Here is a 21,910-nt window from a genome sequence, read left to right on the forward strand (position 1 = left end):
TAAGTTTTCTTCCCAGAATATTATTAAGCCCAAAAAAAGCAGATTTACCATAGCGGCTACTCTTTGGTCTCTTGTTCAATCTAAGTTCTGTACCACTTCATGCTCATCTCACTCGGGAACAATCAAGGAAATGGCCTCTGCTATTTGGCAAGCTGTGTGGTTACTACCTAGAATGGACCGAATCCTAACTCTGCCTTAGCAACAATCATTTCCTAGGCCTTAAAACAACTTCCTTCATGTAATCCAATACCTGCCTATCACCACCTTCAAGAGCTGACTCAAATCCATTGCCTCCTCCTTAATCCCACAAACTCTGATGACTCCTACATAATTTCACATCTCTTTCACAAAAGGTATTTGGCTTGTATTACAGTATCTTCCTGTAACATTTAATTAAGCATTTAAAAAAATAAATCTTTCCAGAGTAAATTCTGTTTTACATTACACTAGAGTTGAAAAAAAATGACTTTAGAAGTCATTCAGTTCCACATACCTGATAGATGAATCTTCTCTACAATATATCTTACAGGTGTTTGTCTAATTTCTATTTGAATACTATCAGTGATAGAAAAATAGCTCTCCAACAAAACATGTAAAGCAGACTAATTATTAGGAAATTCATCCTTAAGTACTCAACTTCATAACCCTTACAAAAGAATTCCTGTAAGGTCATTGTTAATCATTTAAAATCTACACAAAATTGTAAAAAACAAAAGTGATCCTAACATGTAGAAATAACTAGTGTTATCCCTCCAGTAATTCCCTCTAGAATTTTTTATGTACTATATAAAATGTAACTTAACACAGCATGTACACATATATACATTTAACATTTCATTGAGCATTTTCCTACATTTTATGAAAACATGTTTTTAATAGCTGTATAACATACAATCCCATGAACGTATCATAATTCATTTAGCTATTTCCCTACTGTTGAACATGTTAGTATCTCCCCACATCTCCCCATTCCCACTAAAACACCTGATGTGATGAGAAAAATCATTCACTGGATCACTCGGTATCTTACTAGTGGTAGGTTTCTAAAATTGGAATTACAGGATCAAAGAACATGAGCATTTTTAAAGCTATTGATACATGTAGCAGTGTGTTTCTATTTGCTTGTTACAGGTCAAGTAACCCATGTTCCGTGGCCACAGCTGATAACCAAGGGTCATCACCGACCAAGGCTTAGCCCATCAGTCTCTCTCCCCAAAGCATCAGTAGTTGAACAGGTGTGCTTCCGCTGGGCACTGGGACTGGGAAGTGGTGTGATCTGAGATTAGGGGTGGCCGTGTTTTGTGCATTCATGGAAGGATGCTTAACAGGCCAGGGTGAAGCACGTGAGGCACACAGACGGAGCAGCCAGGATGAGCCAGAGGGACAGGGAATGTAATTGTCCTGGTTCCAGCCTCTTGTGCGGCCTGGATGAACTTACGGCCCCTGGGTTCCATGAGATACCTTTATGTTGTTTCTATACGAGAAAACACTTTAAAGTTACAGTGGCATTCAATTCCTCATAGCAACATAATTCTCTTATTAAAATAAAACATATCTACCAAATTGTTTTCCAAAAAGTTCTATCAGTTTACACTGTCATCTGAAGGATACAAGGGTGCCAATCCAGAAAAGAAGCATTCAGAAAATTTTTACTGATATAATAAACAAGAATATATTGTGTATTTCTTTGCTAGTTATGTAAAGCTTTTGTTCATGTATTAGTCATTCCTGTTTCCTCCTTGTTGAACTCATAAGAGTTCTTTGTTCTTTGACAATTAGTAACCACCTGAGGGCTTCTTAAGGACAGTCTTTTTGTCTCTTTGGGATCTTACTTTTACACCCCTTCTGCTACTGCAATTGGTTAAGTTTCCTATAATTATTACCATTTTGCCTGTGGCTTTCTAACTAAAGAATGCAGTGGCTTTCTAACTAACGAATATTGAACTTAACAGCTAAGACCATAAGAGTGAAGCCAGAACAGGGCTTTTAATCCTAGTTCATCATTTAATAGTTGGTGAACTTGGAAAGAGTACGTATTGTATCTCCTAGCAACATTTTTATTTGTTTAATGGGGATGAATCCCTTTCATCTCAAATATTTGTTAAAGATCAAATAACATGATGAATATACTTTGCAGTGTCTGACATGTAGAAAACATTAAAGTTGACACATACTGTAATTCTAGTTGCATGATAAGTGCATTTACGTGCTCAAATTGAACCATATATGCTTTGCAGATACAGAAAACAGCTGTGAGTGTACGTGCACAAACACAGGTGCAACGTTTTAAGTTGCTCAGGCAACTGGACCCAGTGCTCATATGTCCCGTAGTGAGAGTAAGACAGAAATCATGAACCTGCTGCTCTTGAAATCCTTCCTGGTTCACTTGTGACACTCCAAATGTGAGCTCTCACCACACTGAGCTTAATTCTAGGCCTTTAATTTGTTCAGCATGACCCCTAAAAGCCAGCAAAGTAATAATTTTATCTCAGGCCCAACCAAAGCAGCAGCAATCTCTTCTAACATCAGGAAAAAAACCACGCACAGTGTTAGACTTAATGAGAGAGGGGTGATCTCCAAAGTTATGTCTTCCTAGGGGATTTTTTTCAAGAACTTTTTTGACTTTATGAAAGTTTTGCTTTAGGTGCTGGGATTTTAGATTATTTGTTTATTATTCCTAAATTTAGATTATTATTTATTGTTCCTAAATTTAGAATCTAAATATCAAGAATAAGATGACTTAACTGTACTGTGGGGGTGGTGACAGAAGAAAAAGGAATGAATGAAATGTGAATGAATGAAGTGTGACTAAAGAAGAGGAAGAAGAAGATGATGATGATGATGATGATGAAGAATTCCTGCTGCCTTGGATATTATCCATCCAATGTTTCCATCATTTAAACTGCTAGTAATCTTTTCAGACTATAAAACTGAAGATCTATTCCCCAAATGTTTAAAAGTCTTCAAAGGTTCCTCATTCTTTACCAGATAAAGTAAAAACTTCTGTACCAGCATCTCCATTCTCACATCCCACCTTGCCTTCGCCCAAGTTTGCACTCAGCTATTAGCACCTCCTGGCCCATCGTGCCTCCCTGCTTGTCTGCTCAGACCAGAATTCCCAGCCACTTCCCCTGCACAGCCAAAGGCCCCCTCCTCTGCTCTGTCACCAATCACACTGAATGCAATTAATTAACAGACTGTCAGCTGAGCACGGTGTGAGCACACAGCATGTCCTAGTCCTGCTCTTCACCCAGAATCTAGCATGGGCAGAGTGGACGCTCAAAAAGGGTTTGTTGAATAAATGCATTTGAGGGCTAACAGTCCTACCAGGCTTTCACTGCCAACGGTAGCAAATATTTTAACATTCAGGGGATTATTACTGATTCCTCTTAGAGAACATCATGACCATCACCACCATCTTTAGCACTAACTGAATTTTTGAACATAACTTCCTTTTATGTTCATGACAACCCCATGAGTTCTAACAAATGGGGAAACTGAGGTTTAGAAAGGTTGAGTGACTGGTCTAGAGATATTCAGATAGCCAGTATTTGAGATGGGGCTAAACCCAGGTCTGCTTGACTTTAAAACTGCTGCTCTTAACCACTGTCCTGAAATGCCTTCCCAGCTCACCCATTAAACTCTGATTTTGAGAAAGTACACATACTCAGGATTAAGTCCTGAAAGAAAAGTAAAGATAACACAAAGTATGGCTTTGTAGCATTAATTTAACCTTATTTAAATATGATCCTGATGATTGGCTGTCCTCAATTTCCCCATCCATAAATTGGGGATGACAACATACCTCCCTCTACCGTCTTGGATCATACGCTGCTGGCTGGCTCCTAGTTATTGGTATCTCAGCTTATATGAAACCTTCCCCCCAAAAAAGCATTTCCTAATTAGCAATCTAAAGTTTGCTGCCCTCAAATCTCTCCTTAACGTATCGTCTTGTCTTCACATACTCAGCAATATTTGAAATTACCTTGTTCACCTATCTCATTATGTCACCTATCTCTATTGTGTAAATTTCACTAAAAACCTTCCCATTGTGTTCAGTGTCATGTCCTCCACATCTGCAACAGTAGCAGCATGGAGAAAATGTCCAATAAATATCTGATGAATCAATGGAAGGTTAACACCAATGACAGTAACATAGCCAAAGAGAAAATGACCCAATGTGGGGTAGGGAGGACCTGGGCAGGGAGGAGCCTGTGCGTTGGTGTGGAGAGCAGAGGAAAGGGAAAATGAGTAAGGAGGTGCAGGTTATATACTTGCAGCAATGTCCACAGAAGAGGTGTTCTAACCCACAACAGGAGTGCTGTATGCTGTCCAAGTGACAGGTGTGCCCTAGACTGGACCATCATCATCCCTCAGGCTGTCCCCCACCACCTGCTCCAGGCTCCACAATCACCGGGCAACATTCTGACCATTTTACTTTTTGTATAGATACAGCTACTGGGGAGAGGGCATGCTAGCTAAAAAACACAAGTATCTAGTCAGCTTGGCAGTTGTGTTTTTTCACAAAGTTAGGCATTTATAACAATCTGTTTCTTATGACTTTGATTACTGAGGAAATCATCTTTCAAAGCTTTGTTCCCTCTAGGCATATGGAAAATTGCATCTGTAAGATTTTAGGGTGACACCTGGGGTTCTGCTCCTCATAAAGGCAACAATGTGGAAAGTCAGTTGACCTTGCCCCACGTCTTTGCATTCAGCATGCAATACTCAACACTGGCTGTTTCTGCACCTCAAAGGTTGTGTGACCTTGCTTAATCTTTAGGGGCCTCAGATTCTTCTTGAAAATGTGGGAGTTAAAAACTAGTTGATCCTGTTTAGATTGGGACCTTTAAATTATGTGAAAACAAACATCTTACGTACGTTATGTATAATAGGAATCTTTTAATAAACCCAATACATTGAGTCTTGTCTGTCCTTTGTCTCATCCTTGCATTAATCTGAGTTCAGGACCAGGAAATTGGTAAAAGTTAAAAAAGAACACAGGATTCAGGCAGACAAGGAGGAAGGAAGGAACTGACAGGGGAAGTCAGTAATTCAACACATTTGTTACAAAAGAACAATTAGCCCACAGAGTGGCAGTTATTTGTAAAATCGAGAACTTTTCTAATAGGGTATGTGAGACACCCTTGTATAACTCCATTAAGCTATTCCTGGGGTTAAAGTGATGGCAACTGAAGGAGAAAAGGGTAAGTAACAATACACAAAGCTGTTCCAAGGATCTACCACAGTCTACATGGCTCCACTCATTGCCAATTTATGAAAAGTTTGCCTTATTTTTTCTTTTTACAGAAGCACAGAAGCAGTGATAAAAACAGAAGAGGACAGCAACTCAGAACAGCTGCCGATACTCACATTGACTGGCACACGTATAGAGAAAAATCCCGCCAAATGCAACCAGCTTTGAGCCATAGCTTTTGTGAGTTTACATCATTCACGTGAATGCTTTATAGGCTTCCCATCCTGTAGTTCTATATCTAACACAGTAATTAACTTATTCTGAGCATTTCTGGTACCCATGGCAATTTGGAATTGTGGGAGAAGGCAAAGGATGGTAATTTACAGTGCACCTATTTTTAAAATTCGTGAAAAATGCAAACAGATTGAACCCCAAGGACGTGTGAACATAGCAGCATTAGCAATGACAGCATCCTCAGGTTTGCCACCTGACATCCCTACTATTCCACCATCTCAGACAGCTGGAGGGTCCAGTGGACCACAAGGGCCAAAAATAGTTAGTTTTGAAATATAGATTATATATCTGTATCCCAAAAGCAAAGAGACCAAAGGACTCAATTTAGGAGTTAGGCAAAACGTGCCAATAAAACATACGAAGAAAGATGTAAGAATTTAACCACTGTTTATAAGCTCTGTAGTCTACTAGTCTGAATGTAAGTTAGCCCAGGCAGCATTCCAGCATAATGTGTCAAAGCAAGCAGCAGACACACTTGACTGTGCGGGACTAATGGTGGGTTGATTTGCTATCTACTCAGACTAAGGATTTGAATCACTCTAAATACTTTATTCACAGTTTCATATTTGCCATCCATATAATACTTTTACATGAAGTAACTCTGAATAAGGTTAGTCTTATTTAGTAAAACCTTAAGTCGTACTGAAGGATTGAAAAGCATCAAGCCATCAAAGAGCTGGAAAAGTTGGAAGAACACTCCTAAATCATAGAAATTTAGCACTTCTCTTGACCCCCACATGTAAGGACGGTGAGAATCAGAAAGCAATGCTTTGCGGTTGACCTGAGAATTCAGTAGTTCTAAATTCCTTACAAGAAGCAGCTGTGCACATGGTGGTGGGTCTCACCACTGACAATGTGGGAATGGAAGCCGACGTCTCCCTTCAAGTGCAGTCCATGAGCATGACCATGCACTCCTGTCCCTCAGATACCTGGTTAGGACTACAGGTGCTCCAGCGGCTGTCTCTGCTATCACTCCTGCTCACCAATTTCTGTAAAGGGCCACCCTCAAGAACCACTAAGTTTGTCAGTGGTTGATGGAACAAAGCTTTCTGAACAAATTTTGAAAAACCTTGTGGTTTTATTACTACTCTGGAAACTTGGTCAAGGAATGTATTAATAAATATGCTTACAAGTGACTAAGCGCCTGCCAATACCCATAAAATGCTGGGATGTACCCTAACAAATACTTACTTAAAAATACAATCTTCATATAGTCTAACAAACATCCACTTTAAAAACACAATCTTACGACTTTAACTCAGTAAGCAAATTCACAAACACTAGAGAACTTGAGAAGTGTACAGATTTATCTAGCCCACCTCAATTGCCCAAGTAACCACATCCTAGGCACAAGGACGCCACACACTTCACACCCATTCGCTCTCAGGCTTTTTCAGATTTCTCAGATTAACACAGTAATCAAAGCAACATGAACACCCAAAATATATACGATGCTTTTAATTTATCTCATTTCTTCCCAAACCTTATATTGCTTGTGAATGACTGATTTTTATGGGTGAAAATATTATCCCAATAATACCAGATTAGCTTGCAAATTTTTACAGATGATGCTAAGGACATTTTTGGGCAGATACATGTCTACTCTTATTTTTAAAAGATGCTTCTTAGAGCTAGTATATACTTAATCTAATTTTGCATATTTTAAAAAGCTTATAATAATAATACTATATAAAGACCAGTAAGCACAAAAGAGGGTAACAATTTTAAAGTCAACTAGAATTAATACGAAGAATCTACAACTAACAGTCAGGCTTAAAAAAACCTGTTCTTGAAGTGAGAACATGAGTCCTTGACCAATTCGAGGTCATCTAATTTTATACTATCATTAAAAAAAGAAAATGAAACAAGGAGGGACTATTAGCAATAACCTTTTCTAGCTCTCTGGGCAGCCGCTGACCCACTGACATGAATGTCCAAGATGACAGAGAACAGCACAATTAGGACTAAAACTGCATAAGCAAAACCTTTCTTTGCAACCCTTCCCTATATCAAATAAAAATGGCAGACCCAGTTAAGACTCACAGAGTACTGGCACTAGGGCGTAAATGACAGAAAAACTTACACAAAAGAAGTATCCAGAGTACAGACAGCACTCTTTTTGTTTTTTCACTTTTATATTTTAGGGCACAGTTTTGGGGAAGGGTATTACAATGCTGCTTTACAAAGGATATAGAAGTCCCTTGTTTGAGCTACCAACCTCTTAGCCACACAGAAAAATGTCAGTCACCCGTTTGTTAGAACCCAAATCTCCTTCTACTGCTCACAATATGCAACACACATTTTCAGGGGCTGTTGAAAAAGCAAAACAAAGGAAGCCCTTGAAACAGAAGCTGATCTTCCTAGTTTTGCCCCTGCCTTTTCCCACTGTGCCTGCACGCCTGCCGTTAGAGCACTGCCACATTGTTTCCACATGTACAGGCCCTCGAAACTTGTGCCAAAGCATTGCAAAATGAAACTGCATAAACATCGCATTTCAAAACATGAACTAGTAATGGCAGGTCTGTCACGCGGGCTAGAATAACCACTAATTAAATCGTAACCTACAAACGTCCCTGACCCGAGACATTTCTCAAATAATCAGAACAGGCATCGAACACGTTGTGGCTATGGGCGTATTTCAGAAAGAATCCCAGTGTCATTCATCCTGAGAAACCATTAAAAACGACTGTCTTCTTGCCACTTTCGGGGATCATAAAACAATTTCACAGGCAGAGAAAATTGTAAAAGATTAAATAATTTTTTCATCTTCCAACATCAACATGTAATTGTACGGGCATTACTGAGCGGCATAAAATCAATACAAGAGAAGTGTAAGATGCAGGAGGTTTCTTCCAGGAGAGCTTAGAGCTCTCTTTCCCTGGACCACATGGAGATAATACCCCACACAAACGTACTACAAACTGGATACACGTTACCAGAGTTACTTACCTTATTAAAAGCTGGATTTATTCCTCTTGGCTAGAAGTCACAAATGGTTGAAGCAAAACTCCCTTCATTTGTTCCTCCAGCGAGCCAGTTCTAGCCTCCCATTAACCCAGTCCATTGCAGATAATCTCACACAGCACAGGCTCCCCTCTTTCCCCAGTTCCCAGCCCAGCAAGGATAATCACATTCCGGCGGGGAGTGAACAGATGGTGGATTCCATGGTAACCAGCCCTCCTAAGGCGATTGGTAGAAGTGTGTGACTACTGCTTATTGGGTAACAATCGCCGTCTTTGTGCTCCAGCTTTGCAAATCCTAAAGGAGGGAACATATATAGCCACTCACATGCGCAGGGCTTGCCTAGCAGGTGTTTGGCTATTTCAACAAGGCAACGCAGCCCAACTAAAAGCTTTCCAGCAAATTTACGCTGGGTGGTACAGAGTCTCAGACGTTTCAGATCGCATCCTCTGTTCATTCAGGGAGAAAGGTTACTGGAGGCTTAACTTGACAAACAAAAAACAAAACTTGAAAGTTAACTTGAAAACTCAAAGCACTGTAGAAAACTAGCTTTTGCAGTCTACATGAGAACTGAAAAATGCTTTGATGTGCATAAGGATTTTTTAAAACAAATATAATATTCAACTTTGCAAAAATATCTTAGTTTGAAAATAAAATCAAGTTTTCAAAATCAATTATTTTATAAATTAATAATTTCTACGAAAAAACTTAAATTCATTTTTTACTGCATTTATTGAATTGGGGGGCAGGATGGGGTACTGAATATAAATTTTCACCTAAAGTCTTATCCAATTATAGGCTTGAAATCTCTTGATTTTCAAGGGTTTAATTTGTTTCAACATCCATGAAGGTTAAATGTTAATTCAGCAGGCAAATAGCTCCTCCACCCTCTGGTGCTCATGCAGGAATCAGAGAATAAGTCCTTGGAAGATCAAAATGGCTGAAAACCAAATATACTACATGAAAATCAACTATTAGAGGTAATCCACAAATCTAAAACATATAAACTATAGGCACTCAAAATGTCCATCAAAAAAAATTTTTTTAAAGAGCAAGAAAAATAAATAATAAGGTTAGCTTTAAAAGAAAGCAAAACAAAAACTGTGTACTATGACTAGACTTTTAGGTATTAATTGCCACCTTACGCTATAGTCACTCCCTATCTTAAATTTCAGAGTTCTTTTCTGAAATGGGACATATATACTGGAAGGAAAAAAATAAAAATCCTTACAGATGATATGATTCTATTCCTACCAAAAAAAGGAAAAAAAAAAATCAAAGGAATCATGAAGGATATTATTTATAATTCCAGAAGTTTAGTGAAATAACCAAATTTATCAATATAATTTCTTTACAAGAGCAAAAACTATCAGAATATCAACAAGATTGGATTTACTAATAACAATGGCAATAAAAAGTACAGGACACCTGAGAATAATATTATATATAAGTGTAGGCCGGGCGCGGTGGCTCACGCCTGTAATCCTAGCACTCTGGGAAGCCGAGGCGGGTGGATCCCTCGAGGTCAGGAGTTCGAGACCAGCCTGAGCAAGAGCGAGACCCCATCTCTACTAAAAATGGAAAGAAATTATCTGGCCAACTAAAAATCTATATAGAAAAAATTAGCCGGGCATGGTGGTGCATGCCTGTAGTCCCAGCTACTCGGGAGGCTGAGGCAGTAGGATCACTTAAGCCCAGGAGTTTGAGGTTGCTGTGAGCTAGGCTGACGCCACGGCACTCACTCTAGCCCGGGCAACAAAGTGAGATTCTGTCACAAAAAAAAAAAAAAAAAAAAAAAAGAATAAGTGTGAACTATTTAGGGAAAAAAGAATGAACTCTTACTAGGAGAAACAAAGGAAAACTTAACAGAGAGACATGATGTGTTGAAGGATGAAAAGATGCATTTTATAGATTGTCAAGCCTTCCAAATTTACCAAACAGCCATCTAGTAAAATTTCCAACATACTTTAAAAAATAAATTTAGCAAAGTGACTCCAAAGTTTATCTGGAAAAAATACATGATAAAACAAAAAAAAATTATATGAGGGGAATGTAATAGTAGTAATAGGTGAAATAACTGTACCTAGTTTTAAAAACATTATAAATATGACATATATACTAATATCTCCCAAATGCATGACCCCAGGACAAACCTCTCTCCCCATGAATTCCAGGCTCCTACATCTGACCACCTGTTAAATATCCTCTTCCTAGATGTTTAATAAGCACCTCAAATATAATGTTCCAAAACCCAACTCTTGATTTTCTCTTCAGATCTGGTCCTCCAGCATCTTTCCTTGCTTTTGCATCCTTCCCATCACTCAGGCTAAACACCTGGGAGCCCATCCTGGACTCCTGACACTTTACAACCAATTTGTCATGGATTATTTCTTCAAACCTGGCCACTTCTCAAGCCTCTGCCACTCTCACTTGGTCTAGGCCACACCATCTCTCACCTGGATTCCTTAACTTCCTTATTAGATTCCCTGCCTCCACCTTGTACCCTACAGGCTATAAAACCAACCAGATAATGCCAATTCTCTTTTTAAAACTGGCTTTCCCATTGCACTGAGAATAAAAGTCCCAAAATGTATGATGGTGTAAAGAGCCCTTAATAACCTGCCCTTACCCACATAATTCACTTAACTCATCTCCTACAACCCTTTCCTAACTTCTCTGAGCTCTCCAGAGTCTGACATTTTGTCCTCTCCTCTGTGCTTTCTCAATAACTTGGACATTGACAGTGTTTCATAGGCCACAGTTGTCTGTACACATCCCCCCTTCAGACTATGAACCCCTCAAGGCCAGGAACGGTGCTACTCTGAACTCTGTGTTCTTGATGCTAAGCCAAAGTCCTTGTATAAAGTGAGAACTTTAAAAATCTGCTGAATTCACTAAAGTATGCCATACATAATTTTTTATTCCAGTTCAAATTTAGAGGTACCTAAGAACCCAGAATTAGCTGAATGGTTATGCAAATAACAATGTATACAACTTAGTAAGCTATTATGCAGTTATTAAATATGGTCACCAAGACTATGTGGCAAAGAAGGAAAGTTTTACGGTCTATTAATAACAAGGTACTGTTCACTGAGTCCCTAGTCTGTGCTAGACACTCTAAAAAGCACTTTACAAATATTTTATTTAAACTTCACAGAGATTAAGAAGTAGGTATTATCCTCATTGTACAGGTATGCAAAATGAGGCTCAGAATTTAAGCTCTTTGCCCTAGATCTCAACACTGAGACTAGAACCTCATTTGTCTGAAACCAAAGCTTGAGTCTAAGTCACCATCTCCTAGAAGCAGGGAGGGGGAACACAGAATACAAAACTGAATACTATGAACAAATACAACACATTTGCAATGAGATAAAAGAGAAGAGATTCTTAGGAACAAAAGCTCGGGCTTACCTGGGCTTCAAAATTTTAAGAATAGCTGTGAGGAACAAATATTTGTGCTGTTTTCTTTTCTAGTTTTCCAAAATGCTTAATGTCAAATTATAATTTTCTAAAAATAATATTTATTCCTCCTGCACATATTTTTCAATGTTCATTCCACCGTGTTCTTGGGTGGATCTACTAACTGGCGAGACAATAAAAAACAACTGAAAAAGAACTTGGCTCACAGTTTCTAAAAAAATCGATTCCATGGGAATTACTTAGGGGGAAAAAATGGCAGATCTAAGAAAGGCAAGTAAGAAGTAGTAGTGTCCTCTGCAGCTCCAAGTTCCCCTCTGGGTGTTCTGACATTGCCTTCCCAATAGTACTTCCTTAAACCACACTGCCCAGAATCTAATAATAGGGCCCGAAAGGTAGGCAGTAGGGCATGTGACAAAGAGCCAACAATCCCCATAAAGGTTCTCAAGATAAAAAGGTGTTGGGATCAGGAGCCTGATAACTTATTTTCTTCAAATATTGGGCAGGCAGCAACCTTGCCTAGGATATCTGCTGTCGCAGCCACTATGCCAACGAAGCAGTGATTAAATAATCTTGAGAGTGCCGCTCCAGTTCCCTTTAGTACTGAAAATGCCCACTTTCATTAGCCCATAATCCTCGGTTCTCTTTTCCTTGATAACAGACTTTATCCAGGCAGACAGAAATTCCCAAACTTTTCAAATCACAGAGCATCTCAGTAACTTTCCCAGTGCCCCAGGCCAAAAGAAATTCCTGAGAATTCCATCTATTAAGTAGTTAGGTACAAACAACCTAAATAACTACCTTTGACCTAGCAACTTAGCACCATTTGAAAATATAATACATAATAATTGCAAGAAAAATTAATATTTTTATTCCATCCTGAAATCACTACCACTACTTACTAATGGGGTGCGGGTGCCTGCACAACCTCTCACACCACAGGATATGAGACATGGCCAACCTCATTCCCTGGTCCATACTGATTTTCACCAACCTGTTATCACAGTACCTTCCAAACCCCCAACTTTGGAAAAATACGCCATCATTGAAAGAAATATAGTACAATCCAATATTAAAACTGGGAATTACCTAGAGATAACAGTTTGCACAGTGTTGGATAGATGTTGCTGTGCTTCCCTTGGAATTTTAAAATACCCTGCAGGCAGTACTCCTGTGATTTAGCAGTGATAGCCCAGAGTACCCAGGCACATATTTAGGGAGTGATGTTTTTAAGCCCTTGGCCTTTGCAAAGTCGAAATGGTGACTCCTTAATTATAATAAAAATTCAGAAAACTGGATTTAGTCTCTGCTTAGCCACAAGTATTCTCTTCAGCTCTAAAATCATACGTGTTGGAGGAAAGAGGAGCCTTTCTCATTCTTACTGAGAAGAAAAGAAAACAAGGGCTGGAGTAGCAAAGACAAGAATGTTTATTTTCCAGGAGAAAAATGGCATATATCTGGGTACGACCCTAAGGTGTGGTATGACTGAAAGGCTTCAGCAGGTGGGTTTGCTCAGGTACCAGATGAAATGGCAATTGAACCTGCACGAACATGCCTGGTGTAGGGTACACTTTGAGTAACAATGCCTCTAGCTCTGCTTGTTTCTGCTGGTCTTCCCATGGTCTCTTTCCACTCTTGCTGAAACTCCTTCTTGACAAATGGTTTATATGATGAAGTGACTTTTGTTAGGTTGTAGTCTGTGACTATGAGACAGGCTCAAATCACCTACCATAATTGTAGATCGAACATAACACAGCTAACCAGTCTCACACACTAAAAACACAAAATACAACGTCTATAAAGATCGGAAATTTCCTTGGCTATTTTCAGTATGTTACCGAGAATTTTATATTTTTGGTTAATAGTCTATGAAATTTTTCTGTTTTCATTTGACAATTTTTTCTTTTGTGATTAGTTTTATAAAGATGATTTAGAACAGAGATTTGCAGGGTATGGAGTACCTTATCAGCAAAAGTAAACACCAAAATAAATGGAACGTCCCTGCTCAGTTTGCAAGGGGTTAATAGGAAGAGTCTAGACTGATTTGATGGAAGCATTTAAAACAACAACAACAACAAAAAAATCGCCCATCATTCCTCTGATGGGGTTAGCAATTCAGAAATACTTGCTATTCTAGGACCTGCCTAGGTACGAAGCAAAAAAACAAGCACTGAGGAGGATAAATCTACATCATCACATCTTTTTTTTTTTTTTTGAGACAAGAGTCTCACTCTGTTGCCCTGGCTAGAGTGAGTGCCGTGGCGTCAGCCTAGCTCACAGCAACCTCAAACTCCTGGGCTCAAGCAATCCTCCTGCCTCAGCCTCCCGAGTAACTGGGACTACAGGCACGCACCACCATGCCCAGCTAATTTTTTCTATATAGATTTTTAGTTGGCCAGATAATTTCTTTTTTTTTTTTTTAAGTAGAGACGGGGTCTCGCTTTTGCTCAGGCTGGTCTCAAACTCCTGAGCTCAAACGATCCACCCGCCTCCGCCTCCCAGAGTGCTGGGATTACAGGCGTGAGCCACCGCGTCAAGCCCATCACCACATCTTATCTAACCCAGTCTATCAATGACCCAGGGATATTTTTAATTAAAATTGGCATGATTATGTACCTTAGTCAAATAATAATGGGAGTCAATTCTTCATATTACTAGATTATTTGTTACTATCTTCACCAGAGTAATATTCCCTCTCCTGTCAAACACTTAATATTAATTCTAAAACAGAAGTAGAAGGAAATTATACAAGCATCTGGGTCCTAGTCTGTTGCCTTCCACACTCTTCATTCTTATCCATATTTTTTCAAGAAGGGATTTACTCAAAGATAATTGAAATATAGATATTTTAATTTTGTCTAAAAGAAGTCTGAAATATATGAAAGTGAAGACTATCAAGAGGATATGTGTATAACATGTTTAAGTTCATGTATTAATTACATTAATAAATATATCTAAAATATTTATAAGAAGGTATAACGAATAGAAAAAGGGCTAAGGATAAAGAATGTTCTATAAATTTACTTGTTGGGCTTCTACAATATGCGAAGTTCCATCCTAAACTCCACAGACAATAAAAAGAGGTACTGGTCCCTTTCTCTTGATGAGTTTTTAATATGTTTGGGGAAAAAAGATGTTTAGCTCTCGTCGTGGGACATTGGAGGAGGATGCTAACAAGATAAAACAGTGAAAGATGTATAGCATGAGGTAAGCAGTAAATATACCACACGGACATCACTCTGTAAAAACTAACAAATTATCAACATTAAGAAGCTCCCCTTTCATATTTCAGGGCTGAGATCAGGCCAGAATGAAAACTGTGACAATTCAAGTTTTATACTCATAAAAGCTGATGCTGAACAGTTAATCCTTACAGCTCAAAATATACCCTAAAGGACTGACGCATGCAAACAACTATAGCTTTAGGTCAGATTTATACAAAAACCGCTCAGCTGAAGTTTTACAAGGTTTCATTTGTGAAGAGAGAAAGCAAATTCGGCAAAAATTTAATGATCAGCTGACCCCTTACTGTTGATACCCAGGGATTAGTTTATGGCTTCTCACCTGATCTTGTAAAATCAATTCTCTTTATCCTACCTTTACCTTTTGACTCCAAGTCCAAAGCCCAGAAAGAGGAAAGTACCGAGAAGAGAGGGTAGCCGAGCTTTGTGGGCAAAGGTCGGTTGAGACCAGGACTGAGGTGGAGCTAATTGTGCACATGTGAAGGTGACGAATTTGAAGTTGCTGTGCAGCATGGGTGTGCGTGTGGGGAAGGTGGAGCGTGTGTGCACCGGTGCATGCAGCAATGGTATGCAAGGATGGGTGAGATGAGTGTGTGTGCAGGGGAGATATTGGGGCTGGGGGGATGTTTCTGAAAAGCTTAATCAGCACCACAAATTATATCTCCTAAATGCACTGGGTTTTTCTGAGAGACCCGGAGCATGAACCGTTGAGCACAGAGCAAACCATGGTTAGGTAATGCTACGAATATAGATTCATGAACTCCGGCCTGCAGAGAATATACTGCTAAAAATTTTTGCCCCACAACCTGTTAATAGGGTAACTTCCAAGATATAATCTCTGAGCGTTGAGGCCTTCATCTAACAAACAGGCAAAATATTTAGTACCTTTCTCTCAAGAAGATGAATGAGATCATGTAGGTGAAACCACTTTGACCACCTAGAAAACTTAGCAGCTGTAAGAAGTTTTAAACATGTTTAAAAGCGGGGGAAGGTGGGGTCAACTGTTTGCTCTTTCCCAAACAAGAATGGCAAAAAATGACTTCTTATCATGAATACAAAAGCACAGAAGCTGCTTTCAAAAAACAAAAACAAAAACAAAACCCTTGGCTTCACTCATATTACTGTCAAGCTGTCTAATCTCATTCCTTTCTTTCTCGTTTGTGCTTCTCAAAGGGGTGGGAAGTCTAGTCGCTTTCTCACCCCTGAGTCACTCAGCAGCCCACCTCTGTGTGAGCCAACCCTCAACTGACACTGTTCCCACTAAGGGCAGCAGGGGCGTCCCAGCTGCCAAACACACAGGTTGTGTTGAGTTTCTGTGACCTGGGACTGCTCTGGGTGACTTCTCTGGGTGCCAACCACGCTCTCCTTCTTGATCTTCTTTTAAACTTGGCCCCTCATAACCAACTCTCCTGGTTCCCCCAGACTCTGACAAATCCCTTTCTCTTCTCTCTCATCAGCAACTTTCTTCCTCTCTCTTCTCCATCACATCCAATCAGGTAAGATCAATAAATGTTTGCTGAATAGATGTTCAAAAAAATTTATGTTTTTACATCACAAGTAAATGTGTTTGACTATTATGCAGCAATTCATCGGCAACATATGAAAATATCAGTTCAGACATGGAACACCAATGACTGAATAGAAGCTTTTCGTCTCTGTCAATCAGAAAACAATCTAGGCTGGGCTCGGTGGCTCACTCCTGTAATCCTAGCACTCTGGGAGACCGAGGTGGGAGGATTGCTTGAGCTCAGGAGTTCAAGACCAGCCTGAGCAAGAGTGAGACCCCATCTCTACTAAAAAATAGAAAGAAATTAGCTGGACAACTAAAAATATACAGAAGAAATTAGCCAGCCATGGTGGCGCATGCCTGCAGTCCCAGCTACTTGGGAGGCTGAGGCAGGAGGATCGCTTGAGCCCAGGAGTTTGAGGTTGCTGTGAGCTAGACTGACGCCAGCGCACGCTGGCCCGGGCAACAGAGTGAGACTCTGTCTCAAAAAAAAAAAAAACCAATCTAAATAATATCTTATTGATCATACGGCTGGAGATGGGTAAAAGACCTCACAGTCCCTTATAAACTAGTCTACTGAACAGTTGTGTAGGTATTTTAGAACTTTCCTGCCAAATTCTGACTGCCAAAGCTCATTCTGACTTCAAAGCCTTTACATTTGCAGTTCCCTCTGCCTAAAACATTTCCACCCACATCTTCCTCAGTTCCGCAACACACTTCATTCAAGTCTGTTGGATGCCACTTCCTCAGATGGGTCTTTCCTTCCACTGAAATGGGAGCACTAGTCCTACCTCTGTCGCTTTCTATCTATTATCACTGCCCAATATTACGCTGAATGTTTCTTTCTCACTCACTTTACTTTCTGGCTTTTACCCTACAAGGCAAAATCCATGTGGACAGAGGCTTTGTCTTGTTTACCAAGAAATCTCTAGTGTCTGGCACACAGTAGGTGCTCATTAATCTTTGTTGAAAGAACAGATAAAATATGGCAAGGATTGAATGAAGATAATGCTAAGCTTGAACTACACCACTATTGCTTGCCCGGGAAGTGATCACAGAGCCAGGTCACTGATACATCTGAGCTCCAGGGAATGGAAGTGGGTGACCAGATTCTGAAGGTCAAGCAGCAAGAATGCTTCCTAGTCTCAGGGAACCAGCAGACAGGAAGCTGTGTCTCTGCATTGATGACTGGCTGATCAGGATACCACACCTCCTCTAGGACAGGTGAGTAGGGCTCAAAGGGAAGATACCTGTCACCCTGGGAGACCATGGACCCTATAGAAGTCACTGAATTTCTACACACTTTCTGAGGAAAACTGAAAATGAGAGGTCCACCCTCAGCAAAACTGGAAATCAGGTGAAATCTCTTTTGTTTTTTAACCTTCCCCCCCGCCCCCCACACCTCCCTATTGTTTCGCTATTTTGCCAGGTGGTTGGCCAGTGACTGCCTAGTGACTTTGACTCAAGATTTCCACATTCCCTGGCTATGACCCAGATGTTACCTCATGACCTAAACCTGGCAGTCATCTAAATCCCAACCCTATTCCAGTGAGCTGAGGCCACAGAGTTTTCATCTTGAAAACGGAAACAGAGACAGCAGACCCGGGTGCCTGTGACAGCCGCGCAGTCCATAAGCCTCGACTACATCCTCTGTGACGGCTCCTCCTTCACAGTCCCTGGAAAGCAGGGCTGTCCCTCAGCAGGGCAACACCAGCTTCTCACCTTTGCTACAGCTAGTAGAAATGCTGATTTCTATGCTTGATGCAATAGCTTTTTAAAAAACTTTATGAACTAGGAATTCATGTCTGTTACAAAAAAGTATAAAAGAAATAAGCAAAAATATAACCAATGAAGCTTCCTTTCATAACGTAGAAATAACCCCATTAGTATCTTTTCCTATCAAGTGTCTTTGTATACATTTATATACCTACACACATATCACAAATATTGGTTTTGCAAAACAGTATATTATACATTCTGCTTCCTTTTTTTACTAAATATTATAGCAATTTTAAATATACACTCTGTTGAATATATTTGTGAGTATATTTAAAATATGAGATGTGACTAAGTTATTATAACTCTAGGAAAATCTCTGTTAATTCTTGCAAATATTCCCAATAAGCAATAAAAATACCCTAATGACTAAAAAAGTAATATGTATTTACAAATGTGGAAATTACAAAAATAAAATAAATTAAAATCAACTATAAAACGACTATGTAGACACATCACAATCAGCCTTCCGATGCATTTCTGTAAGTTATTGTGTGACATATATCAGGATTCGGATTGTTTTGAACATTGTGCTCTGTAACAAATTTTATGAAATTATCTCGACAGAAGAGTCTGCGTCATTTTTTCTCAATCATGTCAGATAGTTGCCGTTTAAAAGGAGATGTTGATGTATAATTAAGCCACTTAATTAACTTTTATTTTATACAGGTTGGCACTGCTCAGGAACATAATTTCTATTAGCAGCCCAATAAATGTCAATATATTCATTTCAAGTTTCGTTAAATAAACAAACTCTGTGCCCAAGAATACTTGCCACCCCATTCAGAGGAGACCTCCCCCAGCTGATATACAGTCCCCTCCTGCAGGTTAAGCTAATTCACTGTTCAGAGTCACTATCTGACTTTTTAAGAAGGCGTCTAATAGTCTCCTAAATGCTATTCACTAGAGGATTTTCAACCATCAGCTGAAAAGTGATTCATGCTGGATGAAACTCATGAATTTTAACAAGCAATTGGGACACTATAATTTGGCTCTTTTCTTTTCTTTCTTTCTTTCTTTTTTTTTTTTTGAGACAGAGTCTCACTCTGTTGCCCCGGCTAGAGTGCCGTGGCGTCAGCCTAGCTCACAGCAACCTCAAACTCCTGGGCTTAAGCGATCCTACTGCCTCAGCCTCCCAAGTAGCTGGGACTACAGGCATGGGCCACCATGCCCAGCTAATTTTTTTTCTCTATATATTTTTTTTAGTTGTCCAGATAATTTCTTTCTATTTTTAGTAGAGACGGGGTCTTGCTCTTGCTCAGGCTGGTCTCGAACTCCTGACCTCGAGCGATCCACCTGCCTCGGCCTCCCAGAGTGCTAGGATTACAGGTGTGAGCCACCGTGCCTGGCCAGGCTCTTTTCTTTAAATGACAAGACAATATGCAAAAGAACTATAATACCAGGGAAAAGGGAGGCACAGGTACACCCACATCCACACATAATCCATCCCTGCTTCCCCTCCCCTGGACCAAAATAACAAATTGCTACTGCTAGAAAAAGGAAGAATGTTCCTTTTAGTGTAACTTATATAAGACTATAGGTTTATGATTTTAGGTTAAAGTAGCATGCCTTGGAACAACATAGCCCACAGGTATACCCAACATGTTTTACATGTTCACCAAGCAAACCCTGAGGCATTCCTACTCATGTACAGTTTCACAAGGAACAACAGCTTTCTCATATCAGTAGGTATATACATTTTCTGAAATGAGTTAGAGAGGAGGTCAAAAGTTCCTTACCAAAGAAAAAAGGTTTAAAAGTTAGGTTTTTCAAGGGAAAGGACCTTCTCCACTTGGTATCATGTCATTCAATCAATTCCCTGAGATAAACATTTACTAAGAACGTTATGCCATATGCAGGTAATCAAAAGAGGCCTGAAAGTTAGATCTTGCCCTCGTGAACCTCACAGCTTAAGACAGTGGTCCTCAAAGTGTGGTCCCTGGACCAGCATCACGGCTTTATGTGCTGGAAGATTTTAAACTGCAAATTAAATTTTGTTAGTAGGTGTGGGGCTATTTGAATTTTCTCTCTCTTTTTCTGTATTGTTTTGCTCAGTATGTCTTTCAAAGGAATTTACCTATTTCGTCTAAGCTGTAGAATTTACTGGCATAGAGTCATTCATAACAATCACTTTTCCTGTTAATAGAATCCTGATATTAGAATTGTTTTCGCTACTTCCAGATAAGTCTCAAAAGGGATTGATCAATTTATTAAACTTTTCAAAGAAAACACTTTTTCTTTTCTCTATCGCCTGTTTTCTTTTACTTTCTTTTAACTTCTTTCCTTCTACTTAGAGTTTAATTTACTCCTTCTCTGAATCCTTAAGGTAGAAGCTTACATCCCTGATTTATAACTTTTTCTGTCTAATATATGCATATAAAACTTATATGTTTTTCCAGTATTAATAGTTTTTTTTTTAATGGTAGGAGGGTATTCCAAGATCCCTTACTCCATTATGGCCTGAACAAAAAGTATTTCACGGAATTCTTTATCTTAGTGCTTACTTAAAAACCAAATTGGGCCAGGCGCAGTGGCTCACATCTATAATCCCAGCACTTTGGTAGGCTGAGGCGGGAGGATTTCTTGAGGCCAGGAGTTTGAGACCAGCCTGAGCAATAGGGAGAACCCTGTCTCTACAAAAAAATAAAAAATTAGTCGGGTGTGGTGGTGTACCCCTGTAGTCCCAGCTACTCAGGAGGCTGACTGAGGCAGGAAGGATCATTTAACCCCAAGTGTTTGAGGCTGCGGTGAGCTATGATGATACCACTGTACTCTAGCCCCAGGCAACAGAGTGAGATCCTGTCGCAAAAAAAAAAAAAAAAAAAAAAATCAAATTGGTTATTGAGAAGAACAAGTGAAATAAAATAAATGAGGGTGAACGGTCCCAACTATGGTGAACTATATGTAGGTTTACTGAACAGACAGCCTAGAGCACATCAGTTGAAGAATTCTATTTTGAATGGTGACTCCTCTGAAATTTGCTCTCAATCCAGTGAGAGGAACTACAATCCAGACTTCTGTAATTTTCAGTGGGAAGAAATTTGGGGGAAAAGTGCCGCTAGGAGGATTTGACCTAGAAACACGCAAACTGCTCCCACTCAGCAATGTAAAACCGTTTCCTTTTCCTTCTCTACAGTAACGCATGCACCAACTGTTGCCATCCCATTAATAAAGACCTCTTCATGACTGATAAATTTCCTAACATTTTCATACAATGTATTCAGAGCACTATACTACATAAGATAAATTAGAAAACATGGCCTACGATTGAGACAATTTAAGTAAATCCACAGGAAGAATTTGAGGTGGCTTAAATTCTGGAAACGTCAAATGTCAGAATTCTCAGTCAAAACTGTAGAGGTCACAAAGTTGCCACTGAAATTCAGTGGGGAAAGGATAGTATTTTCAGTAAGTGGTGCTAAACCGGGCGTGGTGGCTCACGCCTGTAATCCTAGCACTCTGGGAGGCCGAGGTGGGTGGATTGTTTGAGCTCAGGAGTTCAAGACCAGCCTGAGC

The 21,910-nt window shown here is 39.6% G+C and overlaps 1 protein-coding gene across 4 annotated transcripts in view; it reads right to left on the bottom strand.

The window, feature by feature from the left end:
* Positions 1–21,910, bottom strand: part of FGD4 (FYVE, RhoGEF and PH domain containing 4) — a 142,616-nt gene that overhangs the window by 100,342 nt on the left and 20,364 nt on the right. The window contains exon 1 of one of the 4 annotated variants that reach the window (XM_045554047.1): positions 8,441–8,739. The exons of the other annotated variants lie outside the window; for them this stretch is intronic. The gene's annotated coding sequence lies outside the window, so the exon portion shown is untranslated. Of the gene's footprint in view, positions 1–8,440; positions 8,740–21,910 lie in introns of those variants that run through there. 4 annotated transcript variants of the gene reach the window in all.

Source organism: Lemur catta, chromosome 6 (assembly GCF_020740605.2).
Source record: "Lemur catta isolate mLemCat1 chromosome 6, mLemCat1.pri, whole genome shotgun sequence".
NCBI classification, from domain to species: Eukaryota; Metazoa; Chordata; class Mammalia; order Primates; family Lemuridae; genus Lemur; species Lemur catta.